This window comes from Macaca nemestrina, chromosome 1, assembly GCF_043159975.1.
Source record: "Macaca nemestrina isolate mMacNem1 chromosome 1, mMacNem.hap1, whole genome shotgun sequence".
NCBI lineage: Eukaryota > Metazoa > Chordata > Mammalia > Primates > Cercopithecidae > Macaca > Macaca nemestrina.
In genome coordinates this window covers 184,080,531-184,102,982 of record NC_092125.1, presented here as the reverse complement: position 1 = coordinate 184,102,982, position 22,452 = coordinate 184,080,531, and the positions used below count along the sequence as shown (strand labels likewise).

At 36.5% G+C, this 22,452-nt stretch overlaps 1 protein-coding gene across 19 annotated transcripts in view; it reads right to left on the bottom strand.

Moving 5' to 3' along the window:
- LOC105495012 (BEN domain-containing protein 5) overlaps positions 1-22,452 on the bottom strand; it is a 1,475,945-nt gene that overhangs the window by 1,022,032 nt on the left and 431,461 nt on the right. The window contains exon 4 of one of the 19 annotated variants that reach the window (XM_071093313.1): positions 8,994-9,091. The exons of the other annotated variants lie outside the window; for them this stretch is intronic. The gene's annotated coding sequence lies outside the window, so the exon portion shown is untranslated. The remainder of the gene's footprint in view (positions 1-8,993; positions 9,092-22,452) is intronic. 19 annotated transcript variants of the gene reach the window in all.

The window sequence follows — 22,452 nt, the reverse complement described above, 5'->3', positions numbered from 1 at the left end:
GTACACCCTTGCTGTGTGACTTTCAACAAGTCCTTTCACCTCTCTATCCTTGGTTTCTTCATTTGTAAAATGAAAATAATATTTGCCTTATTCATTTTACAGAATTGTCTTCAAGATCAAAGGACATAACGAACGCAAAGGCACCTTGATACTATAAAAGGATAAAACTATAAGGAATTTTGTCATTCTCATGATTAAAAGAAGGTTCTGATTTAATTAAATGTATGAATCACAGAATATTTAAAATTAATGCAATTGTATTATTTTTTAATATTTGTAGTAACAAAAAACAGGCCAATAAACTACCATTTAGTACAGATAATTTGGAGATTCACTTAAAGGCACACATGTAAAGTATTCATATTGATTTGTGAAAGCAGACATTTCTGAACTGTTCAAAAGCTATCAGATCTCTGGAGGGCTACAAATAATCCTTCTTACAAAGAGGTTTATACAATTATTTTCTCTACTAAAAATAAGTTTGCGTAGAAAATGAAAACATTAGCTTGAGTTATTTCAATTTTCATATTAATTGAAACTATATTAAGGGGTTTCTACTATTTTGAAGTTGGAGAAAGGCAATGATATGCCATAGAAGATAGAAAATAGAATCTGTCATCAGAATACCAAACCTGACTTATGGCTATACCATTTGATGCCTATGTGATCTTGAGTGAGTCTCTTAAGAGGGAATGATATTGGTTTTTTAATCTCTAAAATATGGAAAATAAGCATAGACAAATGACAAGTTCATTATGAGAAATAAATGAGATAGAACATTAGGAAAAGTTTTTCTTTTAATCTATAAAACAACTTAAAGATGTTAACTGATATTAATATTATGATTTTAGTCTGCATTTTAACTCTACTTATTTAAATACATGATGTACATACAACTACTTTGCTTTTATTTACTACTAGAGTTCATCCTGTTTTACAGGTGAAAAATAAAACAAAGGCCAAGATACATTAGGACTAAGAAATAGCACAAGACTAGAAATGAGAAAATATGAATTCTAATATTATTTTCACCACCAATGGCTTTGAAGCCCTATGTAGTCACATACCTTTTTTAAACCGTAGGATTCACTTTGAAAACTAAGGCAAACACTCTACCTTGATCACTCTATAGGTATTGAAGACACAATGTGAAAAGCAACAACTCTGATTCCCCCAAAATATTTTGCCATGGCCAAGTCAGATAAACAAAAAAAATCCACCGACTCAAATGAGACTATGCAAACTAGGTGAGTCTATGAAGCCAAGTTTGGCAGAGACTAAAGGACTAAAAGTGGAAAGTAGGGAGTGAGGCGTAGAGTGCTGTAGAACTGACAATTTCATAAATTAGATTGTTTTTGTTCTTGTTGTTTTTTTAATATTGTCCTTGTGGCTATCAGTGTGGGACAGTGAATAAGGAAAGTCAGAAGTGGGTGCCCCAGTAGTAGTTTAAAAAAATAGATGGAGAATGAACATACAAGGTCTTGTTCAGCTTCTAAGAATATGAACAAATAACAATCTACTACTCCCTTGGCAATGCGAGGTCAGCATTGGAGACAAGTGACCTGATAATCTACTAGTGTCTTACTCTTTATTCTAATGATCTTTGGAAGGCTATGATTACCTGCTCATTGCTCCTGCCTGTTACTACTTAACTTCCTCTTCTGATTATGCGTGTTTTATTTATCATTAGGCGCTGAAGTTCAGATCCTAAGGGCTTTCAAGAGCCTATGAAAACGTTTTGAGACTTTAAGAAAATATCATCTCAAAAGTAAAACAAAACAACCCTGCAAAACTGAAATAAGTAAAAATTAAATACCTACAAAAATGACAACTACCCAATTGAACTTCAACTCAACTCTTTTTAAAGATATATATTAACTTTACTTAATTTGAATGGCACATTTTGATGTTTGATATGATGAAAGTTAGAACTCAAAAAGTAAGAAAGCCTAGAGCTTTCAAAAGTCTTAGTAAGGCCCCACGTCTGGCTTCTATCTCTCCTTTATCCTGAACTTTGAATACTCTACTTTAAATATCTTTGATTATCTTTTTTTTTTTTTTTTTTTTGAATATCGTTGACTGCTCCCATTACAATCTGTACTCAGCCATAATTTAGACTTTGGGTTTCTAAATCCTCATACGAACTTCCTGCTGACCTGGCTGCCTGATCTGATTCCTCCTCTAGGTACTGATTTCCAAACACACACTGCACTCCTCTCCCTTTCTGCCAATTCCTATTGAAAATAAATAGAGTGCTACCTCTTAGCTTTCAATGTAGAAGTTTATCACTCACCAAAGATCATTCTCTTTTTTTCTTTTTCGGAGATGGAGTTTTGCTGTGTCGCCCAGGCTGGAGTGCAGTGGCGTGATCTCAGCTCACTGCAACCTCCGTCTCCTGAGGTCAAGAGATTCTCCTGCCTCAGCCTCTCAAGTAGCTGGGACTACAGGCATTTGCCATCATGCCCAACTAATTTTTGTATTTTTAGTAGACACGGGGTTTCACCATGTTGGCCAGGCTGGTCTTGAACTCCTGACTTCATATGATCCACCCACCTAGGCCCCTCAAAGTGCTGGGATTACAGGCATGAGTCACCATGCCTCGCCCATTCACTGTACATCGTACATTTATAACGTACATTTATACAGTACATTTACAATTGCCATTGCCATCAAGAAAAATTTTACTGCTCAAAGCAATCTACAGATTCAACACTATTCCTATGAAACAACCAATGTTATTTTTTACAGAATTAAAAAAAAACTACCCTAAAATTCATATGGTACCAAAAAAGAGCCTGAATAGCAAAAGCCATCCGAAGCAAAAAGAACAAAGCTGGAGGCATCACATTACAGGACTTCAAACTAAACTATAAGTTTACAGTAACCAAAACAGCATGGTACTGGTACAAAAACAGACACATAGACCAATGGAACAGAATAGAGAACCCAGAATAAATCCACACACCTACAGAACAGAATAGAGAACCTAGAATAAATCCATACACCTACACCCATCTGATCTTCAACAAAATCAACAAAAATAAGCAATGGGGAAAGGACTCCTTATTCAATAAACAGTGCTGGGATAACTGGCTAGCCATATACAGAAGAATAAAAATGGACTCCTACCTTTTACCAAATAAAAAAACTAACTCAACATGAACAAAATGTTTAAATGTGAGAACCCCAACCTATAAAAATTCTAAAAGAAAAACTAAGAAATATCATTCTGAACATCAGTCTTGGCAAAGAATTAAAGACTAAGTCCTCAAAAGCAATTGCAACAAAAATTAAAATATACAAGTGGGACCTAATTAAACTAAAGAGTGTCTTCACAGCAAAATAAACTATCAACGGAGCAAACAGACACCCCATAGAATGAGAACAACAGACGTTGGAAACTATTGGGGGGGGAATGAGTACAGGGGCAAGGGCTGGAAAACTACCTATTGGGTATTTTACTCACTCCCTGGGCGATGGGATCATTCGTACCCCAAACCTCAGCATCATTCAATAAACCCATTTAACAAACCTGCACATGTACCCTCTGAATCTAAAATAAAAGTTGAAATTATAAAAACTGAAAAAATTTTTACGCTTTGTCCTAGAACTGCCAGTAACTGCCAGAATCTAATCATACTGCTATGATTGCATTTATCATGTTGAGTTAGATTTTTTGGTTTATTGTAATTTTCTGTTTATCATGGATCCACCATTTACTATCTGTATGACCTTACGTAAGTTTCTTAAGCTCTCTGAGCCTTAGTTTTCTTATGAGTAGATGGGGATAATAATATGGAGTCTCTGATCCTCTGTACAACCTAATCAACATCTAGCCTGTTCCAAACCTTAACTTAATAATCACTTCTTCAGAGAAATCTCCCTGTGTCACTAGACCATATCTACCATGCCTTCTCTTGGTAATTTTTTCCACACCCATTTTCCTACACCTGTTTATTTTGTGGGAATAGATGATTAATATCTACCTGCCCTATTAGACTATAAGCACTGTAATATCTAGGCCTGGTTTTGCTCAGTTTTACATCCCAGCCCAGTCCAGTAGTTGCCTTATGATAGATTCTCAATAAATATTTGTCAAATGAATAAAATTTTTCTTTTTTATGATCCTGGTTTTTATTTCAAGTTTTTAGGAGGACCACTCAATCACAAATTGACCCTTTCACTCAGTTCCTGCAATTTCTTTCCTTAGAGCCAGACCATAATTCTGCCATTTCTCTAGCCACTAGCTAGCATCTCTCCCCTGAATCGATCTGGAAAAACCTTTCTGATACAGTGTAGAAGTACAGCATGAGCACTGATCAGATATCAGTAACAACTAGCACTTAGACAATACTTACCATTGATGTACTTCCACCATTAGTGCCAGGCCAGTACATTAGTTTAAACAGTGCTCGCCCTCTGCTCAGCAAAGGTGCCCCTGCCTCTTGGAAATGTTTAATCCAGCGAAGGCGGTAGGGTATATTTCACGGGTGCATAGCAATGTATGAGGAGGTCATAGCACAGGACTCTTGCTGTAAAAATCAACCCCGATTACCTGAAAATCCTTCATTAAGCTTATCTTTGGAGTTCTTAGGCTGTTTTCTCATCATTAAGATTGTTTCATTAACTCCTTAGATTTGGGATTCAGCTATCTTTTCACAAGAATCAATGACAAATATCATCCATAAGTTGGATAGTGTAAGAAAAGGTTATCTTTGGGAGATATTAAGGTTATCAAAAGAACATTTTAGTGAGGCATAAATACCAAGCAAAATAGGCACAAGATTGAAAATAAGAAGACCTTAACTCTAGTCATGTTTCAACCATTTACTATATGAGTGGCTCTGGACAAGTACCTGGAGTTCTTTGTGTCTCAGGTCAATTTCCCCATTACACAGCTCAGAGTCGTAAGGACTAAATAAGAACATAAAGTGTTAAGAATATATACAGTGCTTTGTGTAGCACTGGACCTTAAATATTGGTGCAATTACAGTCTTTTTCACTTGATTCCAAAAAACTGGTATTTGTTTGGTTTCTTTCAGATTGACCTTAATTTCCATAACTTTAAGGACATAATAACTGGGAGGTAAAGACAAGTAAAAGGAAGACTATATTCTGAAAAGACCCTTAACATGTGACATAAGGTTGATTTTAATCCTTCCATTTGACGGATGTCAACTCAAATTAATATCATGTAAAATGAGATAACTTCATACTAATTAATGAATCAATTTGATAGTTATCAAGCAACCACACAGTGTTAGGCACTGAATGCAGAAATGAATAACCCATGATTATCCCTGCACTCAGCCTAAATTCACATATACGTTGTAAGTGGGTGTGGTTCATGCCTGTCTTTTCAATATCAATACCCACAATGACTAGCCAAGTGCCAAATAGCAAGGAATCAGTCACGTGGTCCAGGGTTCAGACAGTAATGAGCATTATAATCATCATCATCATTATCATCATGAAGACAGCACTAACCATTTCTTGAGTGCTTACTATGTGGCAAGCACTTTGTACACATTGTGTCATTTAACCCTAACACAAATGCTGCAAGGTGCAATAAGTATAGTATGCATTCTTTATATCACCACCTACCCTCCTTCACACACCTGCCCTGGCCCTCAAGACTTAAGTTTGATATTCTAAGCACACACATTCATCTCCTTACTACTATTAATAATAATAAAGAATACTTACTATGTACCAGATTCTGTTCTACACACATTAATTATATTGAAGCATTTCAGTTTCACAACACTCATATCAGGTAAGTATTGTTAATATACTCATTTTACAGAGCGGGTAAGTAACTTGCCCAAGTTCACATAGCTAGCAGAGTCTGGATTTGAACAAAAGTAATCTTCAGTCAAAGTCTATGGTCTTAATTACTCTGCAATGTCCAGCAGGTGAGAGGAAGTAGGAGTAGGATCAATTTAACCAAAGATACCTATAGTTCTGGGCATCTAAAAGCCTGGTTGAAGATGTATTATAACTAAGGTTCTTTCATCTGGCCTCTGGACTGACCATGGTGTGATACTGGAATATCAATGCAGGGCCTTAAATAAGGAGCCCACATGGTCACTACAGTTATGCAGAACATTTTTTCCCATTATCAGACACACATTATAATGTCTCTCTCTTGCCATACAATCCACCCCTTTCTGCCTGGCAAAATTCCAATTTTCTTTAAAGACACTTCCCAATAAGTTTTTCTTGGCCCCTTCTTTGTAACACCATAATAATTTACTCATGCCTTTATTATGATACCTATGATACTACCTTATAACCACTGATTTATTCATCATTCCTACTAATGCGTGAACCCCTTATGAATAATAAACCAGTCTAATTCACTCTAATAGCAACCTCAGAGATGAACAATGGCAGAAGTAAGCCTTAATGGTTTAATTAAAGAGTATAGGCTTTGGGCTTAGTGAAATCTGATTTGACCCTTGCTCAATAATTTATGACTGCATTATCTTGGGGAAGTTATTCTTCTGTTTTCCCTTCTATAAATCAGAAACAATAATATGTACCTTGCAAAGTTGTTGTTAGGAATATATTTATTAATTTCAGCTTATATTTACTGAATGCCAACTATGTGCCAGGGATAATTCTGGGGACTGGGGATATAGTGGTTAACAATATAGACAAGATCCTTGCTTCACTGGAGTTTATATTGTATTGGAGGATACAAATAATAAACAAATATATTAACAAACAAGAAAAATCTGATAATAGCAGGAATTATACAAAGAATTAAAATAGTGATATAATAGGATTATACACAAAGCTGCTGTAGAGTGAGTGCTCAGGAAAAGCTTGCAGAAAATACAACATTTACTGAGATCTAAGAAACCATGAGAACAGAGGTAGGGGGAGTACCTTTCTAGGCAAAGGAATTAGCTAGGGCAAAATCCTTAAAGGCAGTAATGAGCTTGGTGAGCTTGAGAGAATCTTTTCTTCCTTTTATGTAATCTCTTCTCTCCCTTTCACTCAGCAGAAATAAGACAGGTCTACAGTAGCCTCTTGTTTGGGCATAGGAATAAAGAGGAGGGGGCAACAGAAAGGAAGCACAGCATCAGGTATTCCTTTACTTTACCTAGATCTTATGTAAAAGGGGAAAAGAAGCACCCTCTGCTCACCAGGGAAGAGGCCAGACAGGAGTTCAGGAGCACAGGTTTCACTAAGAAGAAAGAGCATTCCATCAGCCTAAAGTGTATCCTGAGGAGACACTCCACAAAACCTAATGATGGTTGCATAAACATTAGGCCCCTGGGCCTGGCGCAGTGGCTCACACCTGTAATCCCAGAACTTTGGGAGGCCAAGGCAGGTGGGTCACGGGGTCAGGAGATCCAGACCATCCTGGCTAACACGGTGAAACCCCGTCTCTACTAAAAAAAAATTAGCCAGGCGTGGTGGTGGGCACTTGTAGTCCCAGCTACTTGGGAGGCTGAGGCAGGGGAATGGCGTGAACCTCGCAAGGTGGAGCTTGCAGTGAGCTGATATCACACCACTGTACTCCAGCCTAGGTGGCAGATCAAGACTCCATCTCAAAAACAAAAACAAAACAAAACAAAACCCAAAAAACATTAGGCCCCTGGCCTTTAGGGTTAGCAATTGCTCAATAAACACCCACTGGATGAACAAATAGTTTTTTGCTGCCATGTAAGGCCTTGCTTTCACAGTAGAGTCATTAAATAACCCTATCTTACTGAAAACTCTGTCATACCATAAAAAGATATAAAGAGAAAAAAACTGCAAAATCTGGAGAGTCTGGCCTATTTTACTGCTCTTGTCCTTGATCTCACATTTGTACTTTGTGTGTCTTGGGATGCTCACTTCAGAAGTATTTTACACAAATAAAAATAGAAACTTCTAAACTGTGACCAGAACAATACATTTGAAAGCTGCATAATATAAATTGCCTTTGCTTAATAAGAAAAAAAAAAGAAAGAGCATAATGTCATAAATAAGTCATTTATGCTTACTGACTAAGGAATCTCCCATTTGGAGAGTCAAATATAAATATAGGTAGGTGGATACCAAAAAAAGCCAGTCTCCAGTGGCTTTGCATCCACTATGAAGCAACAAATTTAAATGTATCATTAAAAAAACCTCATCCCTAGTGACAAGTCAATGTCTAGAAGACAGTTAAATGAGTGTTCAGCAGAGGATGACAAAGAGTTTGGAGCATAGAATATGACAGAGTTCTTTCCATGAATATCAATTACAACAAGGTAACAGTTATTCTGTCTGGAAGAGAAACATTTATTCTGTGTCTGACATTGTGCATGGTATCTAATTGACTAGTAATAGCATTTTCTGTGTAATTCTGGAGTGATTTCTTAAAGGTAAAACCAGTAGAGGAAGTACATTTCCTAAAACTGTCCTGCAGCAGCCAGATAACTGAGATAACTGATACACTTTAATTCAAGTTTATTTGAGGAAAAAGCAAACATTAGGTTGATGATACTGTACTTAGAAATTATTTATCCTTTCTCTTATTTAAGTAACATTTGTTAAGTAAATACTACATGTCAGATCCTGGGCTAGAAACTGAAAATAATAAAACCTGTCCCTGACTACCAGAAACTCACAAGGTAGATGTACCCTATACAACTAACTGTAATTCCTTTTTTTTTTTTTGGTCTTTAAAAGAAGGGAGTATCCAAGTGCTAAATGAGAACATTGTACTCTTTCTCCATGACCATTCCCCAAGGTCCCTGACCTTACTAAGTGGTAGGTACTGGAGACCTGCACCTTATATCTTAGTCCCACCCAGTCATCAAACCGGTAAACATCAAGCATGTACATGAAAAGCCCTATCCGTATCAGAAAGTGGGATCTAGAATAAGGCTTATAACACCCTGACCTCAGGGCTTAGTGCTTGGGAGCAGGCCCAACTTACTCATTCATTTAATAAAAAACATTAAATAAGCTTTTATTAGATGCTGGGTCATGAGCCTCAATTTACCATTTACCTGCAGACTTTCTTCCACTGCTGTCACAGGGCCCTAATTCATTACATCCAGGATATGCCCAAGCTCTTAGTTTTCACTTCAGTTATCAATAAGATTTCCTGTGAGAATAAAGCACTGTTTTAAACTCCATCCCATTTGACTGGACAGATTACAACTCTTATCACTCTTATCAAGCCATCCCTTTGGGGAATTTGCCACCATTCTCGGTGCCCCATCTATTAGCTGGGATCCTTTCAATCTCTAACTCCAACCAGAATGAAGAGGCTGCTAAACATGAAATATGCAAATAGCTTTGCTTCAACCTAGAAATACTTTTAGACTTGCTCAACTCAGCAGATAGGAAATACTTGGGATACAGTTATATAGTACTTGGTTATCAAAAGTTAGACTCCTCCACCCCTGATCCAAAGGAGTGGATCTGTAGCTTGAAATCTGCAATGTGTAACTCTGACCCCCAGGTCATAGCTGATTGACTGAGTTAGACAAATTAGATTTTTTTCAACAGGACATCAAAATTAGGAGAGACAGCCAGTCTCGAGGCATGTAGTCCCCTACAAAGTGATTGATTTTAGAGATGCTGAGGAAGTATGACGTTTGGGATTTGATGACTAATATGATGCACACAGGGTAGATTATAAGATAAAGAGAACTGCATGGTCACCACATTCTGTCTTAGGGAAAGACATGCAGAAAAAGCATGACAGGAAGGAAAAACAGAAAAATAAAGGCTGAGTTAAGGAACAAAGAGTGTCCGATAAGTACTCATGGTACTTATGAGACACTTATGTATCTTATTTTAAAACTCTTTTTTTTAAACTTAAACTAGCTTGAGTTGATTTCTGTCACAAGCAAAGAGTTCTAATTAATATAGCACTTCTATATAATTTGGCTCCATAAACTTGGTTAGTGTCCCCAACTGTTCCAAGATCCCTCTGCTGTGTTTATGAACACTCTAAAGTACTAGCACAATTAAACCTGGTTCATTCGTTCACTCATCCACTCAGTCCTTTAGAAACATTTACTATGTACTAGGTATTATGCTAGACATAATCCCTGCCTCAAATTACTTATTAACCTATAGGGGAGATAAGAAAGCAATTATAATACAGAACAATTGGGGCCAGAAAATAATCAAATATGAAGCTCTAGGAGCACAAACATTTAGGTGGTACCCAAGGGTTTAGGTGATCAGGAAAAAAATTCCAGAGTAATTGACATTTATAAGATGAGTGGGAGACTGGTGGACTAAAAAATTTTTAAAAATTAGAAAGTAGGGGGAAGAATGATATTTCAGGCAGAGGAAACAATGTATAAAACAACGAAGTTTGAGATCCTGTGGTTGATAGATAAGAAATTACAAGTAGTTCTTTATGGTTGGAGCTGTGTGGGTGTATAAAGAGAGCAGAGTAAATAGTAGAAGATGAAGTTAGAGAGGTAGACAATTCTAGGTCATAAAAAGTCTCATATATTAAGCTCTAGATTATGAACTTTATTTTAAACACTACAAAGTCATTAAAGAATCATGGACCAAAAAGTTATAAGATCAGATTATTATTTTAGAAAGATTATTGAGTTGATTTGGAGAATGGATTGCAAAACTGGGATGCAGGGCAGCAATCAGGAGAGAAAACCATAAACACAGGAAGGCTAGGAAGAAACTGAATGCAGTAAAGCTGAGAATAGGTAAAAGCCTGAAATAAGACTGTGGTGATGAATTTAAAGAGTAGGAAATGTCTTTGAGAGATAGCAGGGAATATAATCTGTGGTACTTGGATATTTGGATTTTGGGATAAGAACAAATTTGAAAAGACTATTATATTTCCATCTTGTATTAGAGTTGAAAAGATGATACTCTGAATGAAATGCAGAACAAAGGAGAAAGAGCAAATGGAAGGAAATAAATTTGGCCAGGTGTGGTGGCTTATGCCTGTAATCCCAGCACTTTGGGAGGCCGAGCAGGCAGATCACTTGAGGCCAGGAGTTCAAGACAAGCCTGGCCAACATGGCAAAACCCCTTCTCTACTAAAAGTATAAAAATTAACTAAACATGGTGGCACACACCTGTAATCCCAGCTACTCAGGACGCTGAGGTATGAGAATCACTTGAACCCAGGAGGCAGAGTGCAGGAAGCTGAGATTGCGCCACTACACTTCAGCCTGGACAACAGCACAAGACCCTGTCTCAAATAATAATACTAATAACAAAATTATTGTTACTATTCAATAACAGTTTTAGACGAGTTTAGTTTGAGGTGTATGTGAAATGCTCAAGGGTACATGTGTAGAAGGCAGTTACAAATGGGGTATGGCTTCTAGCAGACAGTTAAGGGCTAGAGATAAGTGTTCTGGGACCTTATTGAAACTCTGGGTGTACATTAAATCATAAAAAGAGAGTGCATAACATCAGCAGAGCGGGGGTAAGAGAAGAAACCCTGAGGTATTTAAGAGGTGAAAGAGAAGCAGGAGATGGGATTGGAGAGGAAAATAGGATTAGATCATCAAGGCCCTTTGTGTCACAATACTTGGCACACAGTAGGGGCTCAGTAAATATTTATTCTTTGAATGAATAATGAGAGATTATCACTCGCATCTGTACATGGTATGAAACTACTGAACATTTCTAAGAGTCTTGACTTCACTGGATCTAAATTATCATCATCATTGTCATCATGATCATTGTTATCATCATTGTCATTATCATCATTTTCCTTTACATTTGGATTGCACATTATTGTTTTAAAAAGTTTCCACAGCCATGTTTTCAAGTAGAATTTGTGTGTAAAAAAAAAAAAACTCTATGAGATTGTTTTTTAAATATTCCTCTTACAGGTGGAAATACTGAGGCTTAAAGCAATGAAGTAGCTAGCTAAAAGCTTGTAAGAATCCTCAGGTTTTTAATCTTCTGACTTCCAGTTCAGTTTTCATTTAAGTATATCATGGCCACCTCTCTGAAATAGTCTCTTAAAATCACATTGTAATTTGGGACTGGGAAAATAATCATATGCGCCATCCTATTTGATACTATATGGTTTTATTTGTGGATATTAGATACCTGGTTTGCATTGCACTGAGAGGCTTCTTGGGACTTAGGGATTTCGGGATTAAAACTAAGAAAGAGACTATTTATCATCTCACCCCATAAGACACTCTCACATTTACGGTATAGACATAAGAGAACATATAAGCACAATTTCATAATATCCTCAAAAAAAACTACACACGTATGCTAATGGTCTATCCCAACATTACAATTTATGGGAAAAGGTATATATAATATACTCTACTTTGACTTCAGTAAGTCTCACTAGGACTGCTCAGGAAAGCAAAGCCACCATCTGTAGAATGGAGTATGGTCTTTTGTTAGTTCCCCTTCATCATATTTTCCCATCAGTTTGATTTCACAGGAGAGAAATCCCCTTCCCTCATCTTTATGATACCTTTCAGCTGAGCCAAGAGAACTCTAGCTGAAAGCAAACTAGACTGTCATCTCTATGAAGGCAGGCAGGATCATGTCTGCTTTGTTAAACGTAGAATATCAGTACCTAAAACAATTCCTGAAATATAGAACATGCTCAGGGAATTAGCTTTCATTATATTATGCTGCAATATAGACTAGTTTATCCTGATGATTACATAGCCCTAAATCAAATGGATACAAAAGAGCTGAGATTCAAATTCACGTTTTTGTGATAACAAAGCTCATACATTTTTCACTATGTAAAAAGTTAAAACATTGAATTTCATGTTGCTCGGGAATATTTACTCATCCCTTCTTTCAGTCCCTTCCTTGTTCATTATCCAAGTAAATACAAAATTAGGTGCATTTCCCTCATTTAGAGTTGAATTATATACCACTCCAATTAAAAACTATGCCTTTGTGTTACACTGCAAGACAGAAAAAAGTTACTGGGCCATTGACCATGTGCTTTCACCTTTAATTACATTTAGTTTAATATACTTTTATGAAGAAAAGGGAATCAAGAATTATTATCTGCTAAGCATCCACTCTATCCTAGGCATTGTCCTGGAAACTTTAAGTAGATTACCATTATTTAGCTTCCACTGTATCCAAGGTCACCTATCTACCAAGTGGTGGCACAGAAATTCAAACCCAGGTCTGTCCATTTTAAAATCTGTATTTATTTTGCTATTCCCTTTCCCTGTTGCATGGGCACAGTGTCCTTTTTATATTGTTATGAGTTCAGGAAAATCCATTGCAGTTTTTCTGCCCTCCTGACATGGTTCTCTTATTTGCCAGAGAATGTACTTCTTACACTATCTTCAGGCACTATTATTTCTGGCATGCCACAGCGCAGTTCTGCTAGTTTTCCAATTCCTACCTCTCAATCTAGTCTGTTTATATATCTACAAGTTACTATCAACCCATCAAATGATTTTCTTCCAAGTTAGTGGCTTCTGAGCTTCTGAGCCTCTTTATTCTGCCCATTGCTTCACCTCCCTTCTTCACAACCACACCCACAATACCACCTACACCTCGCCCCCACACACAGACATCCAGACAGGTAATCCATGTTCCTGCTGTTCTTTAATCTGGGTCCTGGACTTCTACTATCCCCTCTGACTCTGGGCTTCTAAACTCAACATGTACCTTTAAACTGGTTGTGCTCCATGACCTGGTCAGTTTAGAAAATAAGCTACAAATATGAGTGCTTAATCCTGGTGATGATCTAAATTCTTCACCTCAAGTCAAAAGACGATCCTTTTCCAGTGGTCCTCAATCTGCTTGCACTTACTCTTGTTCTCCCGTTTCCATTTTCCTTTCTCAGAAGCCCAGCTACAGAGGAGCTTCAAATACAACCTTAGGGGCTGAATCAGATGACTACTCAGGTCTCTTTCTGCATGGATATTTTAAGATTCTGGATTATTATGCCAAGGTTTTCTTAGTGCTAGGTCTTCAATCTATTCTCCTGTTAGCTATGCTCTAATCTCTTCAAATCCTGAGGATTATCACTATCACAACCATTTAATCAGATTTCTATATGCCTTGCTGACACACAATTCAGATTTCGCTAGGATCCTATATGACTCTTGAGCTCATATTCGCCTGCTTCAATATCCACACAATCCCTCATATCCTTGTCTATTGGGTTTCTGATTCTACCTCACCTTGACCTTGGATTTGAACATATTCTGAGACACCTGATCTTTGGCATAGCTTTTAACTACCTAGCCCCAACACTAGCCCTGCAAGTGTGAGTCACACTGCAGGCTGGGCATAGATTTGGGAATTAGTTTAAGCACAGAATCTGCAGATTTGGGGATTTCACCAAAGAGAAGGGTCTAGGGTTTCTAAACAGGGGTCATATTTCTATAATACCCTATCAACTTTCTAAGTATAACCAGCAATTGAATAAACATTTCTTGAATATCAACTAAAGAGAATTTTTCTATTGCCTTACATGCGTTAGCTCATTAAAGCAGGGATCAACACCATTTTACAAAAAAAAAAAAAAGGGGGGGGCACAAAAATTATCTATGGGCACAGAATACAGGTCAAAATGCATGCCACAATATGGCTAAAATAATGATGTTTTTTAAATAGAAGTCAGTATGTTTCTGTAAATTAGTCAAAAAAGCAATTTACAAAGGAAAAATATATCAACCACTTATTCTGAGACAAACGGGTACAATATCTGTAACCCTACCAATATCTCCCTGCCCAGACTATAATATGACCAATTCAGTCAGTGTCTTTGCTCCTGCCTCACATATACCCTTCCCAAAGCCAGGTACTTTGTTAAAGAAAACACTTTCTCTGACAGAGATTAAGTCTTCAGTCAAGTGTTTGCAAGTAGCACATGACCCAAAAGGATGACATTCCTAGACAGAAAAGGTCCATTATTTGCTTTACATAGTAGCACTTGATAAAAAAGAATGACCTTCCCAGACAGAGAAAGACCATTCCTATATCAAGCAGGTATGAGAGCCCTGGGTTTGCAGAGCAAGATCTTCCCAGATAGAGGAGGATCTTGCAAGGGTTTATGAAGCTGAACACTCCCTGTGAGAATCTCCATCCAATCTGGCAAGATTTGACCTACTTTGTACAAAGGTCACATTTCAGTATTTTAGAAGCCAAGACCACCAGATCACACCATGAAGTTCACATTACTGCTGATGGATAAAAGTTGCTTATATGGAGAATCGGAAAAATGTTTACAAATTGAAACAATGATAAGAAATGTGATTAAAATATTACTAAAATTGGAAATAACCTCTTTAGGGCATCACCCCTCCCCTAGCCCCAGGCTGTACAGTTCTTGGCTCCCAAAGAGACTCCTTCCTTCCACTTGAAAAGAGGTGAGGGAAGAGTGAAGAGGACTTTGTCTTGAATGTTGACACTTTTACAGGATGACAATAGGTATGTGAAACAGTATAATATATGCATCAAACAAACAGTTCAATGAAGCAGAGTAGAAAATCCACAAACTAACCCAAGTGCAGAGAAGAACTTTATATAAAAAAACATGTCATTTGAAAGCAGTTGGGAAAGGATATATTAGTCAATGGCTAAGATCATCTGGCTAATGATTTGGGGGAAAAATATATTACACATCTATCTCATTCTATACATTAATATATTAACATAAGATAATATATTATATATTATAATATATAATATTAAGATAAGATAAAAAATAAAATGTAAAGAAAATGAAACCACAAATGTTAAAAATTTGGTATTTATATAATTTAGTGGGAAAAAAACTCTGACTACAATACCAAACAAGACAACTTAAAAGATTGACTGACTTTACTAAAATATACTTTAAACATCTACAGAAAAGAGAATGAAAAAGTGAAAAGTGAGCAAACTGAGTATAAAATATATAACAAATAATTATTTGACATTTGCTACCTTTTTATCTAACATTGAAGTTTTTGTATTAATTATCTTTTACTGATTATTCATTAAACTTTTCATCCATTCCAATGAAATAGAGTTTCAGAAGAATAAATTTTATTGACCATTTTTTAAATTCATTTTAGTAGTTGTCACTAGTTTTCTATTAATTACAAGTCATAAAATATTTATTTAGCTTTCATTGTATCATCTTTCTACTTTTAAGAATTTTTCTAGTCTAAGTTCCTTAAGCTATAGGACAATTTGAAAACAAAATACCAACAGTAAGTAACAAAGAAAAAGAACAATGAGCACTTTAGCAAAATGGAAAGAGTTGTGGTGATGTCTTAACAATAAACTTTTAGAGCCCCCTGAGTGTCTATATTGTATATTACTAGGAATTCTGTGTTGCCTGAGATAATAGACACATCACAGCAACAGAGCAGAAATTTTTATCTCTGTGCATGCATATGTGTTCATGTGCATGTGTGTGTTGGGGTCATGAAATAGTTTATAACTTTTTGCATTTGTTTTAATTTTTATTTTTTGTATTCTGAATAAAAATTAGTAACATTAGTTCTCACCCAACACTACAGATTCAATGTCAATCCTATCAAAGAGAACACCAACATCATCATTCACAGAATTAGAAAAAATAACCCTAAAATTCATATGCTACCAAAAAAAAGCCCAATAGACAAAGCAATCCTAAGCAAAAAGAACAAAGCTGGAGCGTCATATTATGTAACTTCAAATTATACTACAAGGCTATAGTAACAAAGCAGCATGGTAATGGTATAAAAATAGACACATTGATCAATGAAACAGAATAGAGAACCCAGAAACAAAGCCACACATCTACATCCAACTGATCTTTTAAAAAGGCAACAGAAACCTGAGGTCAGGAGTTCAAAATCAGCCTGGAAAACATGGCAAAACCCCGTCTCTACTAAAAATACAAAAATTATCCAGGCGTGGTGGTGGGCGACTGTAATGCCAGCTATTCGGGAGGCTGAGGCAGAAGAATCACTTAAACCTGGGAGTCGGAGGTTGCAGTGAGCCAATATTGTGCCATTGCACTCCAGCCTGGGTGACAAAGCAAGACTCCATCTCAAAAAAAATGTTGACAGAAACATACACCAGGCAAAGGACACCTTAGTCAATAAACTGTGCTGGGAAAATTGGCTAGCCATATGCAGAAGAATGAATTTGAACCCCTCTCTCTCACCATATATAAAAATAAACTCAAGATGGAATAAAGACTTAAATGTAAGATCCGAATCTATAAAAATACTAGACAAAAATCTAGGGAACCTCTTCTGGACATTGGTCTAGGCAAACAATTTATCACGAAGCTCTCAAAAATACAGGCAACAAAACAAAAATGACAAATGATAGTTAATTAAACTAAAAAAAATTCTGCACAGCAAAAGAAGTAATCAACAGAGTGAACAGACAGCCCACTGAATGAGAGAAAACACTTGCAAACTATGCATCTCACGGGGGACTAATACCCAGACTTTACAAGGAACTCAAGTAACTCAATAACAACAACAAACAATCAAATAATTCCATTAAAAAGTGGGAAGGGGACATGAATATTTTATGCCTTTCAAAAGAAGGCATAAAATTGGCCAAGAAGCATAAGAAAAAAAAAATGTTCAACATTACTAATCATCAGAGAAATGCAAATTAAAACCATAGTGAGATATCATCTTACCCCTGTCAGAATGACAAGGGTAAGTCAGCAGGCTGGGTGTGGTGGCTCACACCTGTAATCCCAGCACTTTGGGAGGCCAAGGCGGGCAGATCATGAGGTCAGGAAATCAAGACTATCCTGGCTAAAACGATGAAACCCTGTCTCTACTAAAAAAAATACAAAACATTAGCCAGGCGTGGTGGTGGGCGCCTGCAGTACCAGCTACTTGGGCTGAGGCAGGAGAATGGCATGAACCCAGGAGGTGGAGCTTGCAGTGAGCAGAGATCATGCCACTGCACTCCAGCCTGGGTGACAGAGTGAGACTCCATTCAAAAAAAAAAAAAGTCAACAACAGATGTTGGTGAAGATGTGTAGAAAAAGGAACCTTTATCAACTGTTGGTGGGAATGTAAATTAGTACAACCTCTGTGGACACCTGTATAGAGAGTTCTCAAAGAACTAAAAATAGAACTATCATTTGATCTAGGAATCTCACTACTGTGTATCTACCCATAGGAAAAGAAATCAATAAATCAAAAAGATATCTTCTCCACTTGTATGTTTATCACAGCATTATTCATAATAACAAAGATATGGAACCACCCAAGTGTGAATCAATGGATCACTGGATAAAGAAAACGTGCTATATACAAAACAGATTACCACTCATCCATCAAAAGGAATGAAATCATGTCTTTTGCAGCAACATGGGTGGAACTGGAGGTTATTATTGGCATCTTCTCATCTATAAGTTGCAGCTAAATAATGTGTACACATAACAGACACTGGAGACTTGGAAGGGTGAGAAGGTGATGAGAAATTACTTAATGGGAACAATGTTCATTATTGGGGTGATGGATACAATAAAAGCCAAAACTTCATCACTATGCAATATAGCCATAAAACAAAATACAATTTTTTTAAAACAGTGCATCATATTCTGTTTACTTTCAGTAAATGGAAGTGTTTGACAGAGAAATACCTTTGGAAAAAAATACACAAAAAGATTGAAATATGCTGATAATTATCATTAGTGGCAAAATGACTGAAAATCATAAACGGGCAATTCACCAGGAAAATGTAAACTTAGATACAAAAATACTCAAACTCGCTAATAAATTTAAAAATGGAAAAATTTTGAAAGCATAAAAATATTGTTTTTCATCTAATTGGTAAAGATGCAAGATAGTCATCATTAATGTTGTCAAAGGTTTGGATAATTATTTTCATTCACTGCATAATGAGAGTATAAACTGATACAAACATTTATACAGGGTAATTTGACAATACATATTTTAAAATACAAATAATTTGATCCAACAATTGGACTTTTACGACTTTATTTCAGGAAAATAATTAAAGATGTACACAAATGCATTTGTATGAGGATGCTTCAGTACAGTATTATTTATAGCAAGAAATAACATAAAAATAGAGATAACCTAACCTAAATTTCAAATAGTAAGTGTCCAGTTACAACACTATATATCCATTAAAAAGTTATGATATGTTATGTAGTATATTTAGTGATATGGAAATATATTTATGACATAAAGTTGAACAAAAAATATAAAAATATACAGTATAATGTCAGTTTTGTAAACCATTATTCATATCTAATTATGGAATAATATTTATTAAAACATTAACAATTATATGTAAGTGGATGAATTAAGGAATATGTGTTTTTGCTTCTTTTTACTTATCTGTATTTCTGATTTTTTTCTACAACATGTATTAGTTTAATTTCAAAAATTAGTTTTAAGAGCACTTTATTGGATCAAAATCTAAGAAATATCAGCATATGCAGGTTTTGGTTCCAGTAGTTCGGGAGCCAGCCTTCCACACACACCTCAATCTCCTCTCTGGCTGTCTTTTCTATATATTTTTTAATGTCCTTCTGTTTTGGTTGTATCCTCCAGTTTAGCAATATGCACCTCTGATTCCCTTGACCTTTGAATCTACTTTGCTCCTTGAACTCTTCCTCCTGGATTCCTCAGAAAAGTTATCTGCATAATAAACCCTCACTGGCATAATCCTAGAAGTCCCATATTTACATATAACCCTCAAAAAGAATTTTGACTTTTCTGGCCTTGCCTTTATTTGATGTGGCCTCTGGTGGAGTTCAACAAAACAATATTGAGTGAGGGCTGTGAGTGGTCAAAGAAGGCTTGCCAGAAGAGGAGCCACCTGACCTTAGCTGGGAATGATGATGTGGAACCTGGAGAAATGGGCACTACAATATTGAGTGAGGGCTGTGAGTGGTCAAAGAAGGCTTGCCAGAAGAGGAGCCACCTGACCTTAGCTGGGAATGATGATGTGGAACCTGGAGAAATGGGCACTAAGAAGAAAGGATTTTTTGAATGTTCAGGTGTGGAAAGCAGCACGAGCAGAAGCAATGTAAGAGCAAGTAAACCAGCCATTTGGAGTGGAGTGTTCATAAGGGGCTTGGAGGAGGGAGCAGTGCTAGGAAGTATGGTTAAAAAATTTGAGGGCAAATTTTGCATGATTTTGAGTTGGAACTTTGTTATGAGCCATGAGCCCAGAGGGGAAGAAAAGTTAATAGAAAGTAAAAGCAAACCATATTATAAGAAAAATTAGGCTAAATATTACAAGACAGGAAAAATGTTTTAAATAATGCCTAAACAACTTGTATGAGACTAATAGCCCTACTCAATTTGGTGTCAATTTACCTTTCCAGATTATTCTCTCCTTACTCTCCCCATAAACTTTACCTATGTTACAATTAGCCAATCTTTAAATATATCTTTTTATTCTTCCATGACTTTGTATATTACTTCCTCTGTCTAGATTGTCCTTCTTTCTTTTCCAACAGGCAGTATACTATTTATTCTTCAAGGTGTAACTCAAATGCCAACTCCTCTGTGAGGTAGCACCCTTGATCTCTCCAAGCAGTTGCAGCACTTGGCATTTTTGCTATGGTTACTGTGGATGCGTTGATCTTTCCACTTGAACCAGTACCTTCTAAATAGCCAAAATTACTTATTATTCACCTCTAAACCCCAGAACCTAGCCTACGGTCAAGCACACAGTAGGTACTTAATAAATGTCTGTTAAAAGCATAACCAAAAGTTACCAAAAGGATATATACTATATGGCAACAAAAAGAGACTGGGTTATAGAAAAAATATAAGTATAGTTTTCCTTAATTTTCTACTACTATATCCAAGTGAGAAGTATTATTTAATATACAGAGATATTTAATCATTTGAATCATAATGAATCATTTTAATCATTCAACTAAATTTATTTTAATTAACAAATACCTTTATATACCTTTCCTAGCCTTGTATAACATTAAGCTAAGCACAATCTTCATAAACCAGTTAACTCCTTAGAATAATGAACAAGTTATCTTCATTTTTCTTATTAGAGTAATGTTAGTGAAGGGAGTCCAAGTTTATATATAATAATTGTACCATGTCAAGGTACAGAAGAAATAGGCTTGGAGAAATCACCAAGAAAATTATTCTACCTGTCTAAAATATGGCTTTTGCATCATACAAAATGAAAGACAAATCAAGCATGTTTTAAAATGCAGTTTCCTTTTCAGTAAAATGGGAATAAAACTTACATATTGTAGAGTTTACATGAAAATTATATGTGACAATGCTTGTAAAATACCTGTACTGTATTTGGATCACAATGAACCCTCAAGAATCTAAAGCTAATGTTACTTACTTAAGAAACCTAACTTATCCAGGTGCGGTGTCTCACACCTGTAATCCCAGCACTTTGAGAGGCCATGGCGGGCAGATCACTTGAGGTCAGAAGTTTGAGACCAGCCTGGCCAACATGGTGCAACCCTGTCTCTACTAAAAACACAAAAATTAGCTGGGTATGGTGGCTCGCACCTGTAGTCCCAGCTACTCAGGAGGCTGAGGCAGGAGAATCCTTTGAACCCGGTAGGTGGAGGTTGCACTGAGCTGAGATTGTGCCACTTCTCTCCAGCCTGGACAACAGAGTGAGACTCCGTCTAAAAAGGGAAAAAAGAAAAAAAGAAAAGAACAAAACAAAACTAACCCAACAACTTTAGAAAGTAGGATTTTCCAATCCTGAATGAATATTTGGCTTTCTAGATGCTAAGCAACCAGATGATTGGCATATGGCTAAGACCTCCTTCCAACGGCCACTAGGTGACAATAACAAGGAGAGAAAGTAATTAATTTGAATCACTCATTTTGTAACATAACCAACCACAGAGCTTTATATGTCTTGTCCCCTGGCCAGCTCTGTCCCTCTTTAGTCTAGACTTCTAATTCATAATTCTGAGCCCTACTCGCCAAGTCAACACTGATCTATTCTCCTCAATAAGCATTCCACAACGAATACCATCTCCCTTGTCATACTTGCGTATGCTGGGAAGGGGATTAACCTGGTGGGAAGAGTGATGAATTGACTGGCAGGGAACCTGTGTTCTAGTCTCTGCTCTACTCCTTATTAGTCCCTTCTCTATTCCTTACAACCTTACCCTTTCACTTTGTTGCAGGTAAAAGAAACAGGAAACTACATTCTAGGAGAGGCAAAAGGGGGACATGTAATGGTTTGTGCAGAGGAGAAGGTTTTACATTTTGAGTAAAATAGGGCAAGCAGAAGAAAAGCACACTCAGGCCTTTTAGCAATGTCTGACCACATGTTGTAAGAAGCCAAGAATACTGAAAAGAAGCTAATATAATAGCAAGGGTGTTCTGAAATGTAAGTATTTTTCTTGTAACGGGTTATCTTGTAAAGCCAGGACAGAAATAAGATGTAATAGCCTATGAAAAGCATGAGATTGCTAATCTACTTCAGGTTGCCACATATTTGTAAACTAAATGTGCTATATATTGCCCCTAGTACTTCACTGAATGTCCTAATTACTGATTTGCTGGTGCCATA